This window comes from Camelus ferus, chromosome 19, assembly GCF_009834535.1.
Source record: "Camelus ferus isolate YT-003-E chromosome 19, BCGSAC_Cfer_1.0, whole genome shotgun sequence".
In the NCBI taxonomy this organism is placed as follows: domain Eukaryota; kingdom Metazoa; phylum Chordata; class Mammalia; order Artiodactyla; family Camelidae; genus Camelus; species Camelus ferus.
In genome coordinates, this window is record NC_045714.1 from 28,548,483 (window position 1) to 28,574,033 (window position 25,551).

Here is a 25,551-nt window from a genome sequence, read left to right on the forward strand (position 1 = left end):
TCTTAGAAGTTCATCCAGAAGCCCTAACTGGGTTCAGTCACATATCCTGTCCAGATGGTCCCCACAGCACGTGGTCTCTTGAGGCTGTATGTATCCTTGGAACCGGCTCCCACTGTGGGAACAGTGGGCAGCGGATACATTTCAAGGACAGGGGAGAGGGTGAGGAGTATCTGGTTGTCCAGATTCAGCTCGTGGGCCAACCAAGGTCACATCCTCTTAATTACCTCCTCCAATGACTCCCCATTGCTGATTACAAGTGAATTTCCAACTTTTAAAACTGAGCCATGGAGAAAATCTACGACATTTAAAAATAAAGTTTCTGAAGCCCTCTGACAAGTCAGTGCTGTCCTAGTTTGTGTATTCGAAATTGATACATTCAATAAATGTATTAGTGTGCGGGACAAAGTAATGTATTAGCCAGGTCCCTCTTAGATGAGGGACCTGTTACCCCAGCTGCAGGGAATACTGCTGGAAAAAGGCCTCTAGCTGTTCTCTCCTTTAGGGATTGCCTCAGCTTCAGAGAGCTGCCTTATCTCAAGTTCATGCCTCTTGCAAGGAAACTCATGTGCAATGATCAATGTCAGTATAAAAGGTCTGGATGATTCAAACCAACTCAGGACAACCCTGAGGGTCACCCTAGCTCCAGAGCTCCCTGGAGGGCTGGCCAAGACTGTCATTGACCTTCATCATGGCTTGACTTCTACCTCTGTTCACTCTTGCTCCCGAGAGCTCCCACCTACAAGTGCTGGTCCTTAATCAATATTGTGTTTGCTAAACTCTCAAGAAATGGCATTGGGTATATAAAAAGAAAACCCCTAGGACCTAATGCAATGCAGTATTGATGGAAATAGTATTATTATTCATTCATAATGTTTACCTTACATAACTCCTAAATGAATTGGAGGCAAGTAATAATCACAGCGTTTAACCAGCACACCAACCCAAGCCTGATGTAGAACAGGAAAGGTATTTTAAATGATTAAAGTTCAGTATCTCAAAGCAAAATTTTAAATTGACACCAATCAATCCAAAATAAACAACACCTCTACAAAAATAACTTCTGGCCTTTGCATCTGTGAGAGCACACATACAGGAAAGTAAAAATTATAGAAAATACTTACGCAAATTATGGTGCAAGAGGGATTGGGGGTGGTAGATGGGTAGTTAGGGCTAGGTGTGTGGCTTAGAAACTAAAAAGATGGACTTAGAAACTCCTTTAAAGAAATAGGATATGATACAGCAGGACATATTTCTCCTTTATTTATAGGAATATTGAGGGAGGAAAGTAATCATCCATTTATCACATGGTTTGATAGGGCAGCTACTACATTGGGGGTACTGGGCAAATGGAAAACAAGCAAGAGGGAAATAATAAAGCGTACCATTAACTAGAAAACTGTTTAGAGTTAATGAGTGTAACAAAGTGCCAATAGTTAGAAACCTTCATTTTTTTTTTATCTGTTACTGAGTTGTGGGATCAGATACCATATCACTAGCTCCCAAGGGTACTGTTGGGGCAGCTGAGGACAGATATGGGTGACTTCATCATTTCCAAGGTTGAAAACTCGTGGCTAGCTTTGTGAATCTCTCTCTGTCGTGGTAGTGTGGACAGTGAATATTCTTGATAATGCTGGTGCCTTCAGGGGTTGGGAAAGGAGTGGGCAATATGAGGGTTTTAAGATGAACCACAAGATATTGCAAGCTTCAACCCAAACATCACTCATTAGAAAGCGCTACCATCTCTTGGTACATAAATGCCCTACTCTCATGATCTGTCAGTCTTCTTAATTGGGCAAGCCCAGCCTTACCACTACATGTACAATAGACATTTTGACCAGTCTGAGTTTTTGTTTCAGACCTGGAAAAGCAGGGGACAACCAAGGCAGACTGGTTCAGACCTGAGCAAAGACTCCGCTACCAATTAGCTTGCTAGCCAACTAGCAAAGTGAGCATGAGAATGTCCAGCTTCCCCTAAGCCTCAAATTCTAAGTCAGAAAGCCAGCTTGCGCTGGACGCTCAGAGCCCAGCCCTACTGAGATTCCTTCCAGGGTGTGCGCAGCACCTCGAGGACACCTTCACTTGTAAGCTGCAAGTCTGTAGGTAGGAGGGGCCTCTCTGGATGCCAGAGAAGGTTTCTCAGCTAGCTGATTAAAGGGTGACCACTCAAAGGTCACAGAGAGAGCGATTCTCTAGATCCTTGCTACTCTGTGGTCAGAGGACCAGCAGCATCAGCATCACCTGGGAGCTTGTTTGACTTGTAGAATCTCAGACCGCAGCCCGGACCAATTGAATCCGAATCTGCATTTTTAATTCATAGGCACCTGGAAGTTTGAGAAGCCCGGGTCCAGGTGGTAGCAATGAGGCTAGCGGAAGGATCTGCCTCTCAGCCCCGCCCCCTCTTCTCTTAGCTCTCAGCTTAAGCTCAGCTCAGCACGCTTTGGTCCCGCACAAAATTTCTGCAAACCCGGAGTGTGTGAGGAGGGGGCGTGTAGGAGCTGCCCCTCTGGGGAGGCTCAGAGGGAAAGTGTCATCAGATTGGCAAAAGGCGGCTTTCTCCAGCTCGGAGCTCCGCGGCGTGGGGACACTCCCCCTCCCCTCCCCCTCCCCCAACACCTCGCCACCCCCACCTCCCGCAGCTGCTACCGCCTGCCTCCCGCCGGCTGCCACGAAAACCCGGAACAGCTGCGTGAGCGCCTGGCAAGTCCTCCTAGGGCGAAGCGGGCAGCTGGGCATGCTCAGTAGCTGGGGGAGGCTTGGGTGGAGAGTAGAAAGCTTTGGCTCAGCCTCCCACCCCCTCCCACCGGCCCCCACCCCACTTGCCCCTACTCAGCCGGTAGTAGTGGCCCGGCGTGCGCCCGGGGAGACCGGGAACATGGCGCTCCAAGCGATGTAGCAGCCGAGGAGGAGAAGGGGATGAGGCACCGCCGCTGCGCTGACAGCCAGCCACCAGGTAGGCAGGCGCTTCTGGCGGGGGTGCCTGGGGAGATGTGGGTGCGGGGAGGGGCGCTTTCGGGGATGCGTACGGAGGGGACCCAGGCGTCTCGCTTTGCCTGGAGAGGATGCGAAGCGGACAGCTGTGACAGCGCGTAATTTTGCATCTCCTAGGAGATGCCAAAGGTTGGGGACCGGCTGGCTGGAGCAAAGGGATCCGGGGACCGCCCCCCGCCCCCCACATCCATGCGCTGCTATCCAGCCTGGGCTTTCTACGTGTCAAATAAAGGGTAGTTCTTTTCTGCTGGGCAGGAGGGCGAGGGGAAGAACCCTGGATACCAGTTCTGGGAGTGTGCTGGTCCTCCGGACCTCTAGCAAGCCCAGCACCAGTTCTTTGTGTATACAGCCGCGCACGCCGGGGGCTGCCACGGTGCCTGCTTCTCCCAAGGCGTGTTGGACATATTGCTAGGGCAGGATTCCCGTATGGTTTTTGTCTCTTGGCAGGTGTGGACTGAAAGATGCAAAGCTGAGCCTTTATGGGGCTGTGTTTTCCTTTGTTACTTGCCTTGGTGTATGTGTGTGCGTGGTGGGGTGTAATGGAGAGAACTTCTGCTCGTGGGCACGGGTGTGGACAGAGCATGGAAGAGGATCTTGATTCCAAACTCTTGTCAAAATTGCCTGCGATGTCAGCCTCCTGGAGGGTAAACTTGAGAAGTCCAGAGATCATGAGGGCCTAGTTTGAAGGAGAAGGGTGTTCGCCCTTCCTGAACCCGTGTGTGTGTGTGTGTGTGTGTGTGTGTGTGTGTGTGTGTGTGTATCTGGAGCTTTAAACCTGGGATGCGAATTAATTCAATTAAGAGAATTTGAAGTATTGGGGCTGTATCTATGGTGGTCTTTTTTTCAGGCCAAATTAATAGAGAAAAAGAACTTGGCACAAAGCCAGAGGAAAATGTCATCGTTAATAGTTAATGACAGCTTTGGAAGGCTGAATGTACTTTTGGGGAAATCAAGAAGCCTGGCATTCCACAGGGTTCTACCAAGAAATAGCCATAGGGTCCTTGGTAAGTCTCACAAAACCTCTCAGTGCGTCCTTTTCCTTTCTGGGATTTGGTGACATGTGGATACACTCTCTCACCTGAGTCCAGATGGACTAGATACTCTTTAGAAGTCCCTCCTACACTAGAATTCTATGAAATTGGCACCCCATAATAACAGCTCTGCCACCTTGTATCTGTGTATCTTTTTTATTCAGCCATACAAGTCACTGAGTTAGGGAGGAAAGGTAAATTTAGAATATGCTTTTATTTTTGCCTTATACTTTAAAGGATGGACATCTGTGACTATGAAGTTTAGAGATGCTTCGCTTCATACTTAACAGTATTTATTTTTATGGTCTCCTTGGGTGGAAAGAATGAGTCAGTATCGTCGAAATGGGAAATGCTTGAGGAAAATGCATTTAAGTAAATTAAAGCCGTAAATGCCCAATCTGATGATAATACCTTGACTTGGAATATCTATGTGCAAAGCAGAAGCACTGCTTTAATGGAAGTAGTCGAAGTCAATGGCAAGTTCATGGTGATAGCATTGGTCTTAGAGTGAAATTTTTGTATTCCTCTGTGAATAGGTAGAGACTGTACTAGGGCCCTGAACTTGTTTTGTTAATAATGTGAGTTTTAACTGTAGGCATGGAAAACGCAGTCTGGCTGTGTGCCTCTCCCTTCTCCTTCACTTTGTCATTTGACTAAAATGCTGCAGGTGTGCGAGGCAGGTGTTCTAGGGTGTAATATCATCTTGGTGGTGAGACAGTTGCTCTTGAGCTCTGACTATTCCATATTTGGTTTTGTGATCTTGGGCAAGCTGTTTAACTTTCCCAAGCCTCAGTTTCCTCATCTGTAAAACAAGTCTAGGATTAGTAAGACTTAACCTAAATGGGTAGATGTGTGGATTTCTCAGATTATAAACCACCAAGACAATGGTGGTGATCATTGTAAGAGGAAGGGAAGTGGATGTTTATTTAACTTCTTCTATGTGCCCTGTATTACACTAATCGGGTTCAAACATGTGATCACACTTAATCTTCCCAACTGGATGAGTTTCCTGAGGCTTCCTTAACGAATGACCAAAAACAAGGTGGCTTAGAATAGCAGAAATTTATTCTTTCATCATTCTGGAGACTAGAAGCCCATAATCACTTTATGTGCAGAGCCACGTGCTCTCTGAAGCTTCAAGATGAGGATCCTTTCTGGCCTCTCCTGGCTTCTTATAGTCTCAGGTATTCCTTGATTTGTAACTCTGTAACTCTAATTTTTACCTCTTCCTTCACATGGTGAAGTTCCCTCGTCTAAAAGGACACCATTCATACTGGACTTAGGGCCCGCTCTAATTCAGTGTGACCTCATCTTAACTTGGTTGCATCTGCAAAGACCGTATTTCCTAATAAGGTCACATTTATAGCTTCTGGTTGGGCATGAATTTTGGGGGGACAGTATTAAGTCCAGCAGACCCTATGATCTGTATTTAATGACAGTATTAGTATTATGTCAGCATGCCAGCAAAATGTAAATATAGAGAGGTATGGGTTCAGAAGACACTTTAAAGCTTATTTAATCCAGCTAATGTATTTGAGGTTTTATAAAACCACACATGGTAGGGAAGAGCAGCATTCACAGGTACATCATTTATACACATGTCACTGGTCTAAAAACCAAGACAATCCAGGGTTTCACTCTTGTACACGTAACATACCTGACATACCCTGTCCCAAGTGGATTTGTCCATATTGCCTTCCTCCCTTTTGGTTACCCACCAACACAATGCAAACAGCAGAAAACTGTATTAAACAACAAAAAATAACAGCAACAGAAAATCCCAATTTTAACACCTTTCTAATCTTTCTTATCCTGATAAATGGCACCACTGTCTGTGGAGTTGTCAGAAACTCAGGAATCATCTTTGATACCTCTATTCCCTTTGCCTGCCATGTCTAAGACCACCGTGAAGTCTTAAAAATGCTGTCTTCTGCATGTATCTCTAAAAGCTTGATAGCTTCTTCTCTCCATCCGCCCACCCCCCACCACAATCAAACTTCAAGCCATCATCTGTCAGTTGGTCCAGTAGAATAACTTTCCAACAAGATCCCTGATTCCCTGCTTGACCCCTCAAATCCTTCATCCAGAGCAGACAGGATCATGTCAGTCCCCTGCATAAAATGCATTTACATACCTGGGCCGGCTTCCAGAGATGATGGGAGCCTTGGGGACTTTGCTGGCCTCCTCTTGGGCATCTCTTCTTCTTATTGCTGTCATACCGATCTGTTTCTTGAATATCCCAGGTACTTCCCCCTTACTTTGCCAGTCCAAGCTGTACTCACCCTTTGGGCCTCTTTGATTTCCTTTCCTCGCTAACCCAAATCTCTATAACCCCTTTCCTTTCCTTCCATAGCACTGATCTCAGTCTGCAACTTCCTTTTTATTCATTTGACTATTTAATGTCTGTACACCCTGTGATAGCCATTTGTTATGTGTCTTTCATGTAGAAGATGCTTAATAAATGCCGAATGAGTGAAGGAATAAATACTCTTCCTCATGGCATTTTGCCATGCCAATTTAAAGTTCTTTAGAAACTTTTTTCTTTACTAACATATAAAAAGATGCAATTTAGAACCTCATTCTGACTTCAAGGGAAGAGTATTCTTGCCTTTGACAAATGCATCTTCTATGAATTGATTTCAAGTGAGCAGTTAAAGAACTGAGTCAAAATATCTTCTGGCAACTGAAGCTTTTGTAAAAACACATCAGTCAGTCAACAAACATTTCATAGATATTTATTGGATGTTAATATTTCCCATGCTAGGTCTTAGAAAGACAGTGCTGAACTAGACTTTTAGCCTTCTAGACATGAATAATAATAAACAATAAATAATCACCATGTGTAATAATAATTAATAACATTGACCAAGTTCTCTTTAGTCCCTATTCCTACTTATTATTATAGATGGCTCTCCAATCTTTCCAATAACACAGAATCCAAATTAGATGCACAACCAATATTTGATGAATTCATAATTAGTAGATACGATTATCCTGATCTTTCAAAGTAGGAAACTCACGCTTATCTGGGGAAAAACGAATCTGCTCATCTATAGGAATGCATATAATTGCTTTCTGAATATAACTGGGTGGACCCTGTTCTGCTTTAAAAATTATCCTGCCTCTTTCTGGGGCTAAACTTACTCTTTATATGAGAATAAGTTCCTGGTAGGTTTCTTCGTCTTCCCCAGTGGTCAAGATTCTTAATCACCAGATGAATTGTCTCATTTATCTTGTTTCATCTAAGTGAGAGGTGACTTAATCTCTCTTGTTAAGAGCCCCTTTTGGTAGTTTTGAACAGGAAGACTGAGTACCAGAGAGAAATGAATGTGGTTCAACACAGGAATACAGGTTATATTTTGGATTTCTAGGGTAGCCTCAATTCTATGTCATTTTAGTAGTTGCATAAAAGATGATTTTTCAGAATAAATAAAAAGTATCATTTAATGCATATGCTTAAATATTAAATTCTCACCTAAGCAACAAAAAAATCAAACACCGTTTCTTGATTTTGTTTAATAGCAATGGATACACAGTTGGGTCAACTAAAACCTAAAAGAACTAGTAAGAAATTTCAGTAAGGTGGTTGGTTATAAGATACATGTTCAAAAATGAGAGATTACGTCAAATGCCAGTATTTAACAACTAAAAAAATTCAATAGAAAATGACTCTGTTCATGAATCCATAAAAATACATATTATCTTGAAAAATAGGAAATGTACATAAAATACTTGGGAAAGACAAGAAATGTCTAAGGACTTATATAAGGAAGCTATAAAATTTTACTCAGATACACAAAGTAAGAAACGAACAAATGAAAACGTACCTTATTCTTGGGTAGAAAGATGGATAGTGTGATATGGTTATTTTTCCACGGTCAGTTATATAGTTTTAATGCATTGGGATTTGGGAAAACATGACAAAATGATTTTAACTTTCATCTGGAAGAATAACTATATGTCAATAGTCAAGAAAACTTTGCAAAAGAATATATATGGGGATAGGGGTAGGTTGCCTTTCCAGAAATAAAAATAAATCTGATCATGGAACTACAGTCACTAAGCAGGGTCATACCGATGTAAAAATCAATACATAGCTCAATGGGATAGAGTAGCCTGGAAATAGACTCAGGTAGTTTTTGGGAGCAGAACTGTGATGGAGAAAGCATTTTGAAATGGGAATATTTGACAAAAGAGCCAAGGAAATTGGCTAAATGTGTAGAAAACACCCAGCTAGGAACCTCTGTTTACAGTGACTCACTAGACTAAATTCCAAATTGAAAAGTTTTATCTGATAGAGGAGAAAGCTAGCAGAAAACATTTAATAATTTTAGAGGAGTGATTTTTCCATTTAAAATTAATGGGAAGAATTACAAAGCAAAAGACAGGTCTGAATACTTTTTAAACTTCTGCATGCAAAAAATAAAGTAGAAAATAGTTTAAAAGTAGAAATTAATCATGGAGAAAAATTATGACACCAAGCATGACAGAACAGTTCATATAATGATCACACTGAAGAACTCTTGGACATCAGCAAGTAGAAAATAAGACCCCAACAGAATTGTCCAAATATCTGAATAATTCAAAAGGAAGAAATAAAAAGGCTAATATACATATTTAATAAATACTCTTACTATTAATCACAGAAATGCAAATTAAAGCAAGAATGAGATGGCTGTGTTTCATGTATTAAACCATATATATATATAAATAAATAAAGATAAATAATACTCAGTAACTGACAAGGACATTCTCATGACTGTCGGTGGAAGAATTACATGATGCAATCTTCCTGGAAAACAATTTGAAAATACTACGTGAGAAGCTTTTAAAAGTTCAGATTATTTGACACAAGTGTTTCTCTGGTTTTTTATTTTAGTCTTTGTTAAGGAAGTAGATGCAGACAGAAACTTACATGGAGGATTGTTTAATATGCTAAAATAATAAAAAAAAAATTGAAAACAACCTATGTAAAAGGTTGGGGGCTAGTTAAAGATATTTTAAGGTCCCCCAAAGGATAAACGGTGACACAGATATTTAAAAGTGATCATTTTGAAGATTAATAACTTGAAACAACCTTCACAACAATTTTAACTGGAAATAACCAATTGCTCTTCTGTATTGTAATGATGGTATTTCCATTTCACAAAACATGTAGGCATAGTAAAAACTGGAACAAAAACTGAAAGTTAGACAGGGTCTGGGTGGTAGAAATATGGATGGCTTTTATTTTTTTCATGCCTTTCTGAATTTTTCAAAATGTAGTCAGTGATAACATACTGTTTTTGCGTTAGGAAAAATACCCACTGTTTTTACAAATATGGTGATGATACACATTTAGGTTATAAGTATTCATTGATGTGACATTCATTGATTATCGCTTATGTCAGGGGCTCTGACAAGTGTATCAACAGTGATTCTTAGTTTGCATGCAAATAAAAGAGACTCTATAACTTGAGCAAAAAAGAATTTACTAGAAGGTATTGCTAGAAATGGAAGTGTACCCAAAAAACAACCACCACTACCACCAAAAGCAGGCTTGGAAGCAAACCAGAACTAGCCAGTTCCAGGGTCTGGATATCAGAGACTAGAGAAACAGTCGCCCCACACCCAGCTCACTCAGCATCAGAGAGGTAGAGAGGGGAGGGCACCTTGACTGGACATCCCACTGCCCCTTTTCCAATGAGAGAACCAAAATAGATGGGATTGGTGCTAAACAACCAAAACCAAACCAAACAAAAAGAATAAAAATGCCCATTAGCCCAGGACTTGCAGGCCAGCAGGGCTGACTAGCATCCTTCCCTCCAGAGGGAACACCTGCTGAGATGCAGAATCACAAGTAACGCGAGGTCCATGATACAGTGTGCACAGTGGTGCCCCATATAGGACACGCTATTTTCTCTTGGGGTCAGCAGGACATGTCCTGAAGAAGGTGGCTTTTCAGACTTGATCTTCATGTCTGGGCAGGAGTTTCGAAGGGAAGACAACCATTCTCAGGTGAGACGGGGGCCAGTGAAAGGATTATCCAAAAGTGACAGTTTAGCAGAAGCAAGAGGTATAGTTGGGAAATAGATGGGGCACTAGCACAAGTCTAGGCTGCTGCTTCTTCCTCTTTTTTTTTTTTTTAATTGAAGTATAGTCAGTTTACAATGTTGCATCAGTTTCTGGTGTGCAGCATAATGTTTCAGTCATCCACATACATATGTATATTCCTTTTCATGTTCTTTTTTATTATAGGTTACTACAAGATATTGAATATGGTTCCCAGTGCTATACAGTAGGACCTTGTTATTTATCTATTTATATATAGTAGTTAGTGTCTGCAAATTCCAGACTCTCAATTTATCCCTCCCCACCCCCTATTCCCCTCATCCCCGGTAACCATTAAGTTTGTTTTTGATGTCTGTGAGTCTGTTTCTGTTTTGTAAATAAGTTCATTTGTATCTTTATTTTTAATATTCCATGTATAACTTTTGATTCTGAATTATCTAACCTTTAGCAAGTCCTGTAGTAATGTTTGAATTGAGTCCACCATGAATACTAGGCTCTTGGTTCAAATAACTTTTGGTATCTAATACTAAAAGATCCTCCATAGATCAGTCTATATTCTTCCTACAGTTCTCATCATGAATAGGAAATGACTGTGGCTGTCCAGGTAACTTAATGCTCAGGTTCATGTTGCTTTTATAACTGTTGATAAACTTTTCCCTGAGGAAAGGAGACTTGCAGATGGCAAGAAAAAAAAGGTAATTATTTTTTAATTGCACTAAAAGCAGAACAAGGAAGATCTTAAATTACCAAGAGGGGTCCCTGGACAATGCAGAGTAAAGAGCCTGACTGCTCTGTCCTCCAGCCTCTGTGCACCTGCACAGCTGTGCCCTCCTGTACCACTCAGAGAGCCCATGTGCTGCCACAGCTGCTCCTGGTCCCTGTTCTGCACACCTCAGACCTTGGATTTATCTGCTCCTGGGCCCACGGTGGCCTGAGGAAAGACTGTTTATTGATGGGAGGTGTGGAAAGAGCTTGGTAGTTTTCATGCAAGTCCTGGAGGTCAGAAGGAGCAAGGAGGTGGGGTGGAAGCTGGTTCTCCTTACTTAGCCGTGTTCTGGGATTCAAGTATTTGAAGTTTAAACCTGGCTTCTGGGTTGTTCCGAAGGCATGTTTATCAAGCAGGGCAGATAGAACATATTTAACAATATTTAGCTTGGTTTAGCATTTTTGAATACTTAGATATAGAATAATTGAGACTCTTAGGCCCTCAAATGTTAGGATTGGGGCTGCCCGGGTAACTGTTTCAGAAGGGTCATACTCTGTTGTTCATTCACACACACACACACACACACACTGCAGCAGCGAGGTAGATTATAAGAAAAGGAGATTGCACTCCTGTGATTATAGCAGACATGTTGCTCAAGATGTGTTAAACCCTCATCCAAGTGTTTTACCTGTGTGTCTTAATTAATCTTCTTAAGAGCTCTCTGTAAAACAGACAACTCAAGGCACAATATCATGGAGAGGAGTCAAACTCTGCCTCATCTGGATCCAACGTCCGTATACACTGCAGCCAACGGCAGCTCAGTGGATAAGATGTTTTGTTTGGAGTCCTTGAACCTTCAGTAACTGAAAGACCGCTGGATTAATCAGCCCACTTTGGCTCTCAAATCCTCTGATTTTGCATATGTGTTCATGGGGACTTCCCCATGAAAAGGGAAAGTAAATGCCCTGACTGCCTTGCTGTGTTCAGCATTATGATCAAAACCAAAAATCAATGTTTGGTTGCTTGTATAAAAAAAGAAATTCAACTTACATTTTAAAACAGTTGTCAGTCATGGGATTCCCTCTGCTAGTTTTCAAGGAAGTTGCCATCTGTGTCGTTGGTGATGAAGGTAAATTGGCAATGAACAGTCCTTTTGTTTGTCCTGTAAAACACAGTGCATATTCCTCAGCCTGCAATACACCACTGTCTGACTGAATCAAGATGACTTTATCCCAATATTATTGGTTCCATCACTCTTTTAATAAATTACAGACAGAGGGAAGGTGGGGGAGAGCTCAGTCACTCATGCCTTCAGTCCCAAATATAAGATCTATGACAGAATCAGCAGTTGTCAGCTTCACTTTTCAATTCAAATTCAAGGTTGACATACTATTTAAGAAACTCCTTAGCTATTTTCTGGATGGAATTTGATCCCTTTGCTTCTAAGCATGATTATTTATGTCATGCGAATGGATTTTCTAGCTAATTGTTCTTAACTGTCAACAGAGTTGCCCCCTTGTCTAATTTAGTTCTATTGCAATTTACTGAACCAGGATGAGAGCTTCCTAGAAGAGCAGAAAACGTATACTTCATTTGTTTCAAAGAAAGATTCTTCCTCCAAAGTAGGAACAGTTGCTACATGGGTATAATTTAACCTCTAAAAATATAAACACTGATGGAGGAGAGGAATTAAAGGGAAAAAAAGTCTTATAGAAACTGAATGTTGAGCTTTCTTCATGTGTGCTTTTTAGGACAATGTTCTCCTCTGGCTTTTAGAGACGTGGAAACAGAAAGGGAATTTTCCAATCATATTTGAATAACAGCTATTGATAACTTGAGTTAAACGGTAGCTTGTTTTACCCTTTACGAGAGTTTTTAAGACAACAGCTACCTCCAAGCTGTGTCCCATCTTCCTAGTCCAAGCAGAGTCCTCTCCCCCTCCCCTTCACAATCAAGGGCTCCATAAATCTCATCAACTTCAAACTTTCTAGCACATGCCCTTTCCTGGCCCCCGCTGCTACTCCCCTTAGCATCTCTGAATTAGACCTTGTGTCAGCTTCCTCTCTGTTCTTTGTCGTCATTCTCACCCCTACATGAACATCTAATCATATGATTATCACCTTCTCATTGAAAATGTCCTACCAGCTACCCCCACCCCTGCCCCAGATTCTTCCACATGGTTCTGGGAAACTTCTGGAAGCATTCATCACTTTGTTTCTTACTTGACCCCCTTCTTGTACTAGTCTAAGAACTCCTAAAGAAGATACCTTGTTTCTTTGTCTTTGCATCCCCAGCATCTAGCTTTCAGCATAGGTATGTCATGTCTTCAGAAGAGTTAATAAGAGTTTGTGGATGAATGGATGTTACCTAGGCTAAAAAATGAGCCCAAATGCCAAGGAGTAATGCCATGATTTAAAATTCCAGAATGGAACCTAGTAATGATCTGATCTAATCCATTTTCTTGGGGAAAAAAAAGGTTGTACGCTAGTAATTATTTTCTACTTTGTATAAAAGCAAGATACATGGAAGGAAAGATTAATACTCTCTGTTTCTGGTTAGAGACAAACTCTAATATTGGATATGGATATAAAGCAGACTTTCTAAATACACTAAAAAGTAATGAAGCAAACCATAAGCTAAAAGCCAGCTTTCCGACAATAGAGAAAATAAACAGGGCTTCTTGAAAGACATTAAGAATAATTATTTGATTACTAGATGCAGCTTACACCTACTGCTCTGTTATCCCAAACCTGGTATGGATATGCCTGGTTGGTAATGTGATCCCTGCTTGAACATCACTTGGTTTGTATACTGAAAGCTAGGGTTTGGTGCTAGTCTTTGGTACCACTTGTTTCCATAGTAACAGATGCGCTATGAAGTGAGAGAAACCAGGAAGGCTTGGGATGGAAATTAATCAAAGTCAGTGGTCCAGGCAAAGGGTTCCCTAGCATGGGACCCAGCATCTCTTCAGGCTTCTGGTCATATGTGTTTGCAGCAGGATTCCCAGAGATAGGAGATTTTAGGGTGATAACTGGAAGGGTTTTAAAGGGAATATATAGATAGTTTCTGTGACAGCAGTTGGCATTTACTTTAGCTAAGAGTCCTGCGGCAGCACCAGCATTGGCATATGAGCTGTCTACATTGGTTGAAAGAAACACTTACCGCCAAGAGCCCACTAATAACGAGGAATCAGTGAACACAACTGGAGACTTATTATCTGTGAAGTATAGTTGAGCTGTCCCTTCAAAACTGGAAGGTGTAGGAGAACACTGAATTCTGTTAGGTACTTGTGAGATAAAATTCACATTTTATGGCAAGACAAGAAAAATTTAAACATTAAAAATTCTTCTCTGCCCTTTGACCCCCTCTCCCCCTACCATGCCCTGTGAATCTGCATTATGCATGGACCAGACATCTCCCATCAGCAAGAACACCTGCTCAACCATAAAGAGCAAGAGTCTCCTGCCATCAACAAGGCAACTCCTTAAGGGGTGATGTTCCTTCTTGAGCTCATAAGGGGTCACCTGACCCGCTGGGATGATGCTTAGATCTGGAGCATTTATAGACTGTCAATAATACATCATTTGACGTATAGCCCTCTGTCTCAAAAAGCTTGTATAACTGTGCCTTGATTTCTAACAGGCAAAACATCTCTCAGAGCTTTGTGAGATGCTCTTACCAGGTAGTAATCCTCAAATTTGGCTTAAATAAAACTTTCCATTTCATTCTTAGATCGACTGATTAATTTTACGTCGACTCACTAAGTATTTGACGATGCCGATTTAGAGCAGACTTTCTAGTCTTGTGGCCTCGATGTGTGAAATTTCTCCTGAAAATCCAGATTTCTGGCTTCTCTTAAAAAAAAAATCACTTATACACAGACATAAAATTCGGCAACACTGACCGTGTTTCCTTATGTCAACCATCCTTGTAGCCGAGTAGCCTTGTCTCCATCATAGACAGACAGATAATGGAGCCTTCACTTTGTCAAGTCCCCACCCCTCCCTACTGCATATTATCAGGCCATTTTACTTGTGTATATTACCCTTTTGGTCCTTGAAGCCTTTTGAATATGTGAGCCATGAATTGGAGGAGAGGATTGCTCTGTTTGGGAAGCCTTTTATCCTTCTATATTGTCCCTTCTTACTCCCATTTCCTGAAAATATGAGCCAATTTATTTAGCTGTAAGGTGAATGACAATTTAGAAAGGTGCATTTTTAAAATTCCATCCCAGAAAAAAAAGGTCTAGAATTGAACCTCCTGTGCTAGTATGAAATTTATTCAAAAGGGTAGAATTGAGGGATATTTTGTGGGAATATTTGCATAGTTAAATAGGCTTCGGCAGCTAACTCTTTCAGTATTTTTTCAACGTTGGATGATAGTTTAAAAAAAAATTCCTGTTTCATTTGGATTTAACCAAGGTGGAGAAAGAAATCATATGGTCTTGAGCTTGCATGGGAGGGAGGTAGGGATTATCAAGACTCAAAAAGATGCTATCCTATTTCATATGATACTATCATCTGGAAAATCTAAAACATTCAGAATGCAGATATGCCCACAGAAGTAAAGTAGAGCCTAGTAAATGCTATGCATTCTATAGAATGACTGGAAAAATCTCAAAATCAATATTAGAATCACCCAGGGCGACTGAGAATAATGATACCACCGTTCCTTACGAAAAAGTAATGAAAAACAAATGAGACAGAAAATTCCAGAGTTGTCCCTAGAGTTCTTCTTTGCTTGAGCTGGAAAAGTGAGAAAAAACTTCAGAAAGTGATTCCCCCCCCAGCCCCCGCTTTTTCCCCTAGACATCAATTTTATTTTAAACACAGAGCACAGCCTTCCCATTGAAGGCAGTTGTCTGCACAGCCCAGGGTATGCGATGACTGTAGACTGTAAAATGTAGATGTGACGGCAAAACATAAAATCCTTAGGCCTAAGTTAATCACTTAACTGGTAGGATTAAAATTAAAAAGATAATTTGGTCTATCTGTTAGGGTGGTGTCTGCTTGCTTCTGCTCTGTCTCATGACAGGCATGATAAAATATAGGAAATAAATATTAGAGTGACCGTTCCAGACTAACCTTTCAGTATACAGGCATTCATGGTGCACTGCTGTGTTTCTTTGGGGTGGCACTTAAACACACGTGGGCACGTCAGTGAACAGAGATAGAAGTTCCTCTTGTGCAGGGAGAGATGCACAGTAAACAGTAAGCATCATAAGTGAATGCATAGAATGCCAGGAGGTGATCCGTGCCTTGAAAAAGATGGTGGCAGGAAAGGGTACAGTTTTAAATCTGGGGATCAGGATGGACCTCGCTGAGAAGGTGACATTTGGAGGAAAAGAGGGAAGTTACCCACCTTGTGATTTGTCCTGAGAAGCATCGCAGGCAGAGGGAAGCCCAGGCAAAGGCTCCAAGGTGAAATGCCTGACTTGCGGGGGAAGCGCACGGAGGCCAGTGTGGTTGGAACAGAGTGGACGAGGGCCAGAGCAGGAGATGAGGTCAGGGAGGTGAGTGGTCAGAGCCGGCAGGATCTTAGAGGCAGAGGTAAGCACCTTGGCCTTTTCTCTAACCACGATGGCGACCACTAGAGGGATCTGAGCAGAGGACGGGATCTGACTTAGTTTATAGGAGTCACTTTGGCCTCTCTTGAGAGGGGTAAAATGTGGCAGTGGGGAGACACTGCAGTAAATTCAAATGAGAGATGGTGATGCTTTCACCAGGCCCGTAGCAGCGAAAATGGTGAGTAGTGACCCAATTCTCATCTATCTTGAAGGCAGTGTTTCCTTAGGCATGGATATGAGTTATGAGAGAAAGGGAGGAGTCAGGGAGGACTCCGAAGTTTTTGGCTTGAGCAACTCCAAGGATGAAATTATCTCCAGCTAAGAAAGGGAAGACTGGGAGAAGTAAGTTTCTGGGGGAGAGATCGAAATTTAGTTTTGGACATCAGATGCCCACGCGGATGGAGATGAGTATCTGTACTGGCAGTTGGAAGTCATAGGCATATGGGCTAAAAGGGCTTGCTGTATTCATGCCTGCAGTCCCTTTAGCCTGTTTCTGCAAAACTTCAGAGATCTTTCAGAAGTTGTTGTAAAAGACCCTATCCTTTGCTTGCCAAATGTGAGTGTATTGATTGCACCATCTATTAGTGTAGACAAGGACAGCACATGTCCAGTGGGTAAAAGGGCATTGAGCCAGAGTAAGTTGCACTCAAAGTTGTTTCCAAATGAACGAGATAATACAGCTATAGGAGCTGAACTGGAGTCTTAGAGAATTAAGCGTGCAGCCGTTAAATGCATCTAATGTTGGAAAATGGGACAGAAGTAAGGCTACAATTGACCTTGTGATGAAACAGAAAGGATAAAATATTCCCCAGGAGTAAATCATTTACCCATGTAATGCAATTGCATTCTTTCAGGGCGCTGGTGGACCAGCTGGTAAGCCATCTCCTCCAAGGCATTCGTAGAACTCCGTGTTCCAAACAATGTGGCTCATGCCATGATCATTTTTAAGGGCTCAGATATCACAGAAGTAGGCAAAGTTGGAGAAAATTAAATATAGTTTATATCTTTATCCATGTCATATCCAATATGGCATGGATAATAAAAATTATTTTGAGTCTAGGTCTTGCTAGAAACCCCAAACTAAAAATAGTTTTGCATGGAGGAAGAGTGTGTAACAGATACGCTGAGGGCAGAGAGACACGTCTTGGTCATATTTATATGTGGGTGTACAGTAAAGGTTAGTGGATTTTAACTGAGTGTTGAAATGTAATTCATCAGCAAGAAGTGAGGAATGAATGTTGGGCAGGCAGTTAGCAGGCTGTAGGGGGATTTCAGAAATAACGTAGATGGTTCCCTTGATGAGACTCTATCAGTTGAGGTGGTTTAAGATTGTAGGGAAAGTATTTTAAAATTGGCCATCTGCCTCAAACAATCATGGAGCGACAAAGGGATCCAGAGTTGATGAGATCTTATGAGTGTTTGCCAGTAGGGTATTCAGGCTCAGCAGGCCCCAGATCATTGTGCTCTTAAAATAAGAGCTATTAAGCCTTGGACTTGAGATGTGGTTTTAAGAAGCTCATCATCACTGATATAGCAAGGGGCCCTCTAGATTTTTCTCACACCAGACAACACCTTGGGTGCTGGAGTTTTCCCATTTGGAACAGAGAATCCTGTAGAGTATCATTTCATGATTTCTGGTGTTCTTGAAGGAAGAGAAGAAATTTGGGGAGAGCTCTTAGAGCCAGTAGAAGAGCGGTCCTGAGTAGGCTTTGGGTCATCAACATTGAGCCCTTCTTTACCGTGCTTGGTGGCTCTAGTCGTTGAACTCAGGGTTACAGTTTTGCTCTTCTGAGTCAGAACTTCAAGGTTCACCACTCAGTTCCTTTATGTTCAGGGCCTCCATGTTGTAAAACTTCAAGGAACATCATTCACATCTGGGCTAGGTGAGCAGTGCCTCCTGGAGTGCTGTGGTCCACAGCCTGAATGTCCTTCTGCAGTGATTCTGCTTGTATGGCCATTGATCTGGTCCAGACTTTGTGGAATGGATCAACATGCCTTATAATCATGTATGTTTCCTGTCCTCTTTCTTCTTCTCCCTCCAGACTGTAAGAGGCTTCAGGGAAGGAGCTAGATTTTGTGTGTCTGTAGTAAAGCATCTCACCTGACACCCTTCACATAGAGTTGCTCAATAAATCTTTACTAAATACAGTTGACCCTTGGACAACATGGGGGCAAGGGATGCTGACCCTCCCTGTGGTTGAAAATCCATATATAATTTATAGTTCGCTTTTAAAAAAAATATGAGTCCTTTGTATCTGAGGTTCTGCATCCCTGGATTCAACCAACCAATACCAGGGCTGTAGTATTTGCTATTAAAAAAAAAATCAGCCTATAAGCAACTCATGTTGTTCAAGGGTCAACTGCACATAAATGAATAATCATGCTGTGGTTTGTTGAGACTTGACTATGTGTTAGGCTCTGTGTAAAATATTTCACCTGTTCATGTCCCTTAATACAAACAGTGACCCCCATGGAGGTACACATTGTCTTCATTTCTCCTTCAAGGATGCTGAGATGGTGAGCAGATGGTGTATGAGTGGACAGTGTGAGTGAAGACAGTTCTTTCAAGAATTTTGACATGAAGAATTGAAAAGATTAAAACTAGAAGGTACCATGGAAACAGGATGTTGGGTTGAGGGAGAGCATTTTATATAAAAATGAGTGGACTTGAGCACATTTACATGTGATGGAATGGATTCAGTGGTGAGATCAGTTGAGAGATCTGATATTTGTTATCCTTCAGAGAAGAACCCAGAGGACAGGCACATGGAGGAACAGACAAGATGTTTGTTCTCCTTGAATAGGAGTAAAGGATTGGATGGGATAGATTCAAGGAAACTTGATGGTGGGAAGCTGAAAGTTCCTGTCTGAAGCCTTTTCTTTTTATCTTTGCAGAAGGAGGCAGAGTTATCTAATTTGAGGAAGATGGTTGTGGTGGTCATGGCAGTGCTGATAGTGGTTTTAAGGAGAGTAGAAAAGGTGTGAAATGGTCTCTGCAGAAATCCTGAGACTGAGTCAGTCGATTCAGAGACATTTCCATGTGCTTCCTTCAGTTTGTATTAATGTAACTGTGGCTGCAAGTTAAAACTCTTAAGAATGCATTTTCTTTGTATCTACCAGTAAAAAGACATTTGGCCCAATTTAATTAGAGTCTAAAGTAAGAGACCTTTTGCATGTAGGAGAGGTTTGAATTTTATCAAATACATTTAAAGAAAAGCTTTCCTTCTCTTAATTTCTACCTCTTGATTCATTTTCAGGAAAGTTGGGGAAATTCTGGGTGTATTCCCTGTAGGCTAAAATTGTATTTGCAGCCAGAGGCTCTGGGAAATAGAGAATGAATTTCTTCAACAGGATTCTTTTGCTTGAAAGAGATTCAATTCAAAAGATTCAACTCCAGGGGTATCAATAAAACTCGGAAGTTATTCATCTGTACAGCTGAAAATTCCAGAAATACAGCTGAATCAGGAGCTCAGAAATATCATGGTGCCGTTTCTCCCCCAGCTCTCAGCTCTGTGTGTTTCTTTCTGGGCTTCATTCTCAGGCAGTTTCTCTCATTTTTCTGGCAAGCTAGCCCCCTCCCCACACCCAACCCCACAACTCTGGGGTTTTGATCCTACTAATTTCAAAATCCAGGAAATGCTCACCAGCCCAAGAATTCCAAGTCTCAGGGTTGAATTTTGGTAGTTCCAGTGTTACTTTTGTAGGTCACGTAACAGCGTCCGTTCCCAGTCTAATTAGTATTTGTTGTTTATTGACCCCTTGGGAGGGTGTCCCAACTCCTCACTGGGGCCAGTCAGAGTGGAACAGAGTGGAGTTCCTTTCTCCCAAACCACCTGGATGGAGAGTGGGTTGGAGACGATTGGTAATGATGATCAGGATACCATCGTCAGAAGCAGGAACAGTAGATGGTGCTCATGAAATATTTGTGTTTTTCCTTAGAGTGGATAAAAGTAAAATTGCCCAGTGTAATTATATTCTCTACAAAGTTTTCTGGCCCAGCGAAATTTCTCTGGTCACATGGTTTTGACAGCTCTGATTTATTGGACTGATTGTATTTGAAAATATCTATTTTTTTTTCCTAGAAATAGCAGCTTCCAAAGACACTATTCATAGATTCTTTTCCCTCATCCTCTTGTGATCTTCGCTTTTCATCTTTGTGTCCTAATTTTGCCATTGTACGGCTGCTTCTATTTTGGAAACTTGGTAAGAAATAGATTTGTGTGGAGATCCTGATTTAGTATGAAATTATAATGGAAAGTCATTTGCATATTCAGAACCTGACTTAATGGGAGGAAGATCAGTGATAATTGCAACCTAAATGTTTCTCAGGGTAATGAGCTTATGTGGGTTACTGGGGGCATGTTGACGGTCATACCAAACTAACGTGAAGTGTATACACCCGAGCCCTCGACTTCTCCTGACAGTTCCTTTCTTTGGCTTTCTCATGCGTAGTGTATTTCCTCACTGTGATTTAAATGGTTTGGTATTGTGTTGTCCTGTAGAGCTTCCTGTTTTATTAGGTTCGTTCAACTTTTGAACGAGACCGATTGGGAAGTACCTTTGGTAACTACTGGTGTTTCGGCTGTTACTTGGTTGAAATTGTTAGAACCGGAGAGAAAGGATCAGAGACAGATCAACAACAGAGTCAAGTTTATTGAGAGAAACCTGCAGTGGGCGTCTCCAGTCAGACTGGAGCCCACTTCTCTGCGCACAGGCTTGGTTATTTATGCTTGGAAGTAGGAGCTGATTAGTGGGTTTCTTATGCAAATAAGGGGTTCTGAAAGTAAAAGGGGCATGTCTGAAAAAGAGAGGGGCCTGTTGGATGAACTTTCCCGCCAGTAGTTCTCACTCAGGTCCAGGGAGGGGTTTTATGCAGATAAGGTATGCTGAAGGGTAAATGCTGACTGGTGGGTTTTGCAGAAGGTGGAGGTTGTGGCTTGCAGTCGGCTTGGTTTGTCCTGAAATGGCAGTGGATCACCGAAATGGAGCTGGTCGTGTCTGTCAGAAATGATGTCCAGTCCCCTGTTTGTATTATTCCTATAGTCCTGCCTGCCAGCCTACATTCTGTTTCAACAGCGTACGCCTACCATTTTGTCTGGTTTGGGATGTTCACGCATTCCTGAGAAAGTGGCCGACTTGGAATTCTATCTAATGCTTGCCCCCAGCCCCTCTGAAACCATAGTGTTTCCAGTCTATTTCATGGAATGTTGTCAGACATACACTTTCTGATGATTTCATCTGTCCATTCAGAGATTGCACTTTAGTAGCCTTAGGAACATCAGGGTCTACGTGCGTCTGTTCAGGCACATTTGCTTTCCCTGACATGGTCTGAGCTGTTGGTTCTTACAGATACACAGTCTCTTATAAAAGGCCCTGCGAGCTGCTGGTCCCATGTTGACAGATTGGCAGTTCCAGATCCGCCTCCTTCTCTTCCTTGTATCTTCCCTTGGGTTGCCTTCTTGGAAAATACATACATTCCTCTACTTTCTCCTCTGGAAAAGAGAAGATTAAATTCTCTCTCCTTGCCAGATTTTTTTTTTTTTTCTGAGACAATTTTCCTCCAAACCAAAAGGCATAGAGAACAATGAGAAGAAATATACTTGAAGGCAATGTTCGTTCTGAATTTACATTTTCTTTCTTTGCTTTTCATTTCAAAAGAGACGCAGCCTGCTTTAATTTTCACAACGGAAGCAGTTGAATTTTTTTTGGAAATGCCAGCTGAATTTTATGTGACAAAGGTGGCCAGTGACCCCAGCTGCTCTGTGACCTGCAGGGAAGGGTCTGCTCCTGGATTCTGGTGTGTCTGGGCCCACTTGGTTCGACCACTATAATTTAGGATTGAGAGTTTTGGAATCTGATATAAGTCATGGGGGCCAACCTGGTACACAACTCTTTGCTAGCCATGACAGTTAACTAAGAAAACCTCATTTTACAAAGGCAATTTGTCTAGTGAGTAAGACCTGGGTCTCTGAACTTGGCAGACATGGGATCCATTCCTTGTCTGGACTGTTACTAGCTGTGCAAATTGATCAAATTTATGAGTAAATCTGAGCATTGATTTCCTAAGCATTAAAAGTAATAATACTCTTTGGGACCTCATTAGGGTTGCTGTGGGTTACCAGCGTCCCGACCCAAAATGTGACTCTGGTTTACTTTCTACACATGTTTTCACCATCTGAAATTTGCATTTCTCTAGTAATCAGCAGTACTGAGCATTTTTTCAGGGACCCGTTGGCCATTTATATGTCTCCATTGGAGAATTGCTCGAACTCATATTAAACCATGATTTTGCTTCAATAAAAGGAATGCTGGAGAAATCAAGAGCTTTGCTTAGTCAGGAGCAGTTACAAGCAGATACAAGATGAGGGTTCGGGTTGCCCTGTCCGCTGTTCTCTCTGCACTGCATGTCTTGGGGTGGCAGTTACAGCAGAAAAAAAAAAAAAGCTGATCATAGTAATGGTAATGTGGCTAACCTTTATTTCAGTCTTACTGTATCAAGTATTATGCTCACAATAACCCCACAAGATGAGTACTGTTGAAATCCCCATATTTCAGATGATGACAGTGAGGCTTTAGAGCAGTTACTTACCCAAGGTCACACTGCCACTTCTGAGCCCAGTCAGGACTCTCTCTGGAGCCTGCCCTCATGACCACGAAGCAGTGCTGACCCCAGAGTACAAACCTGTCATTCAGAACTTTAGTCAATCAAATGAGCCTTCGCACTCGGGTGGCTCAAAACCAGGGAGTCCCACTGAAGGTGACTTTTGAGCTCCCTGGATGGTACGAGTCTTTTTTGCTTTGCAAAGGAGGTCTGCACAGTGTGCCGTGAGGGGCTGTGTGTCTGACGTCACTGAAGGGAAAACCAGCTTGTTGGTCTGGCTGGTTGGAGAGTCAGGCAGACGCTGTCATCTGGCGAGTGAAGGAGAAGCGTGCTGCGTCCTGTTTTCCCCAGGGTAGGTTGGTGGGATTCAGTTTGATCCCCATTTTCATAGGCAGAAGAACGGCAACTTTTCAAGTAGTCAAAACAAAAAGAATCACTACAGAAGACTCTTCATGATCATAAGGACTTATTTTTGTATCATTCGGGGCCACAGGAAGAACGGATAATTCAGAACACAGAGAAACAGACAGATAGGACCATTACCTGAACAAAATGCTCCTTGAACAAGGATGTGACATATTGAAAGCAACTCCTGTTCCATGTAGGAGTTGGGAAGGGGCTGGCTTATGGAGTGGAGCAGTGAGCAAGGTCTAAACCTGAGTGTGCGAATTTGCTCTTGGAGGGAGGGGTGGCCCAGTAGCATCACTGGGCCCTAATGGTGCCTTTCTTCCCACGAGACTCCCTGGGGTTCCCAAATGCATTTCAGTTTTCATCCCTGAGTTCCTGAGGCATGGTGGCAGATACTGGTATTGTTTTCCATGCAGATATTAAACCAGATTTATAGGGCTGACAGTATCGATAGCGAAAGTGTCATGCGACTTCCAGGTGGCCACCATCATGTCCTTGCTGTCACCTACAGGTGCTCAAGCCTAGAGTTGGGGGATTGAGTCCGAAATTGATTCAGAACAGGGAGTTCTGAAATGGAAGGCATTTTAGTGAAAATTTATATTTTTACTTTTTATATACGTTCAAAGGGTGACATAGACTACAGTAAGTCCAAAAGAACCCTTTTACCAGGTGAGCTAAAAATTCTGATAAAATCATAGTGTTGTGATATTTTAATTGGCAACGTTTTTCCTTTCCAAAGATTTACAAAATAATGGTGCCCCTTGCAACTCCCGGGATCTTACGGTCTATGAAATAGGAAGGAAGTATTTACTACAAGCAATTTTTGAAGGCATGCTAAGCGCTGTGTTAAATCCTTTGTATGCATAATGCCATTGATTTTCTTATTCCCATTTCACTGATGAAACAATGGCTTAAACAGGTAAGAAAACTCACAAAATTACAAATCAGTTCACAAGATTTCTTGCATAGAATTTCTCAGTGGTTTTGTATTGGATCTGAATAAAATCAAAACTCCTTACCTAGCCAGTGGTGCCTTTCTGTGACATGGCCTCTGTCTGCTTCTCCATCACGGCCTAGCTCCCTTGTCTGTGTTCCCTGTGATGACACTGGCCCTACTGTCCTGGAACATGCTTGCCCAAGAACTTGACTTACCTGGAACATCATCATTCAGGGCTTAGCTTAAGTGCAGCCTGCTCAAAGAGGTGTTTCTAACATCCAGCCTACAGTAGCCGGGCAATCCCTATCACAGCAAGTGGCTTCACTTTAATTTTATTTAAAATATTTTTATTGACGCTTAACATATGTACAGAAAGTACACAAATCTTGACTATAATTTGATAAATGTTTGCAAAGTGAACACAGCTATGTTTTAGCGCCCAGATCAAGATGGAGAATGTCACCAGCACCCAGGAGCCGCCCTTGCATCTCCTTCCAGTCCCTACGCGCTCAGGGTGACGGCCATCGGGACCTCTGTCGGCAGTGACTGAAACTGGAATCACAGAGGACGCCCGCACTGGGGCCCAGCTTCTTTCCTTCAGTATTTCATCTGTGAGATTCTCCCATGTTTTTATATGTAGAACTAGTTGACTCATTCTCATTGCCGTATAGTGTTCCACTGTGTGACTACAACGCCACAATTTATTTCTCTGATTCTAATGTTGTTGGGAATTTGATGGTTTTCAGTTTTGGGGCTATTACACCAAGTGCTGTGATGAACATTCTTGAATATACTTTTTGGGTCGCATCATGGGAACTGATTTTAATTCTGCTGGAACTCCATGGTATGCACTTATGTAAACTTTTTCTGTCTAACTCTAGTCCCATTAAAATCTAGTCTTATGAAGGTGAAGACCTTGTTTATATTTTTGCCTTGCTTGTGTTTATTTTTAGCATGATTGAGATATAATTGTCATACAATACTCTGCATATCATTTTTACAACCTGAGTTTTGATACCTTGTGAATACATCCATGAAGTTGTTACCACAACCAAGACGATGAACGTATCTGTCACCCCAGACATTTGCTCTTGCTCCTTGTAATCTCTCTTCTCCCTGCATTTCCCATTCCAGGCAACCACCGATTTGCTTTCTGTCACTGTACATTAGTTTGCATTTTCTAGAATTTTATATAAATGGCCTCATAAATAATATACTTTTTTTCCCACTCAGCATAATTATTTTGAAAGTCATATTGTTGCA

General features: G+C 41.9%; 1 protein-coding gene across 1 annotated transcript in view; it reads left to right on the forward strand.

Annotated features, from left to right (window-relative positions):
- The first annotated feature begins 2,632 nt into the window (after positions 1-2,632).
- The window catches only part of PAK5 (p21 (RAC1) activated kinase 5), a 245,165-nt gene continuing 222,246 nt past the window's right edge, over positions 2,633-25,551 (forward strand). Inside the window, exon 1 of the mRNA XM_032461833.1 lies at positions 2,633-2,950. The gene's annotated coding sequence lies outside the window, so the exon portion shown is untranslated. The remainder of the gene's footprint in view (positions 2,951-25,551) is intronic.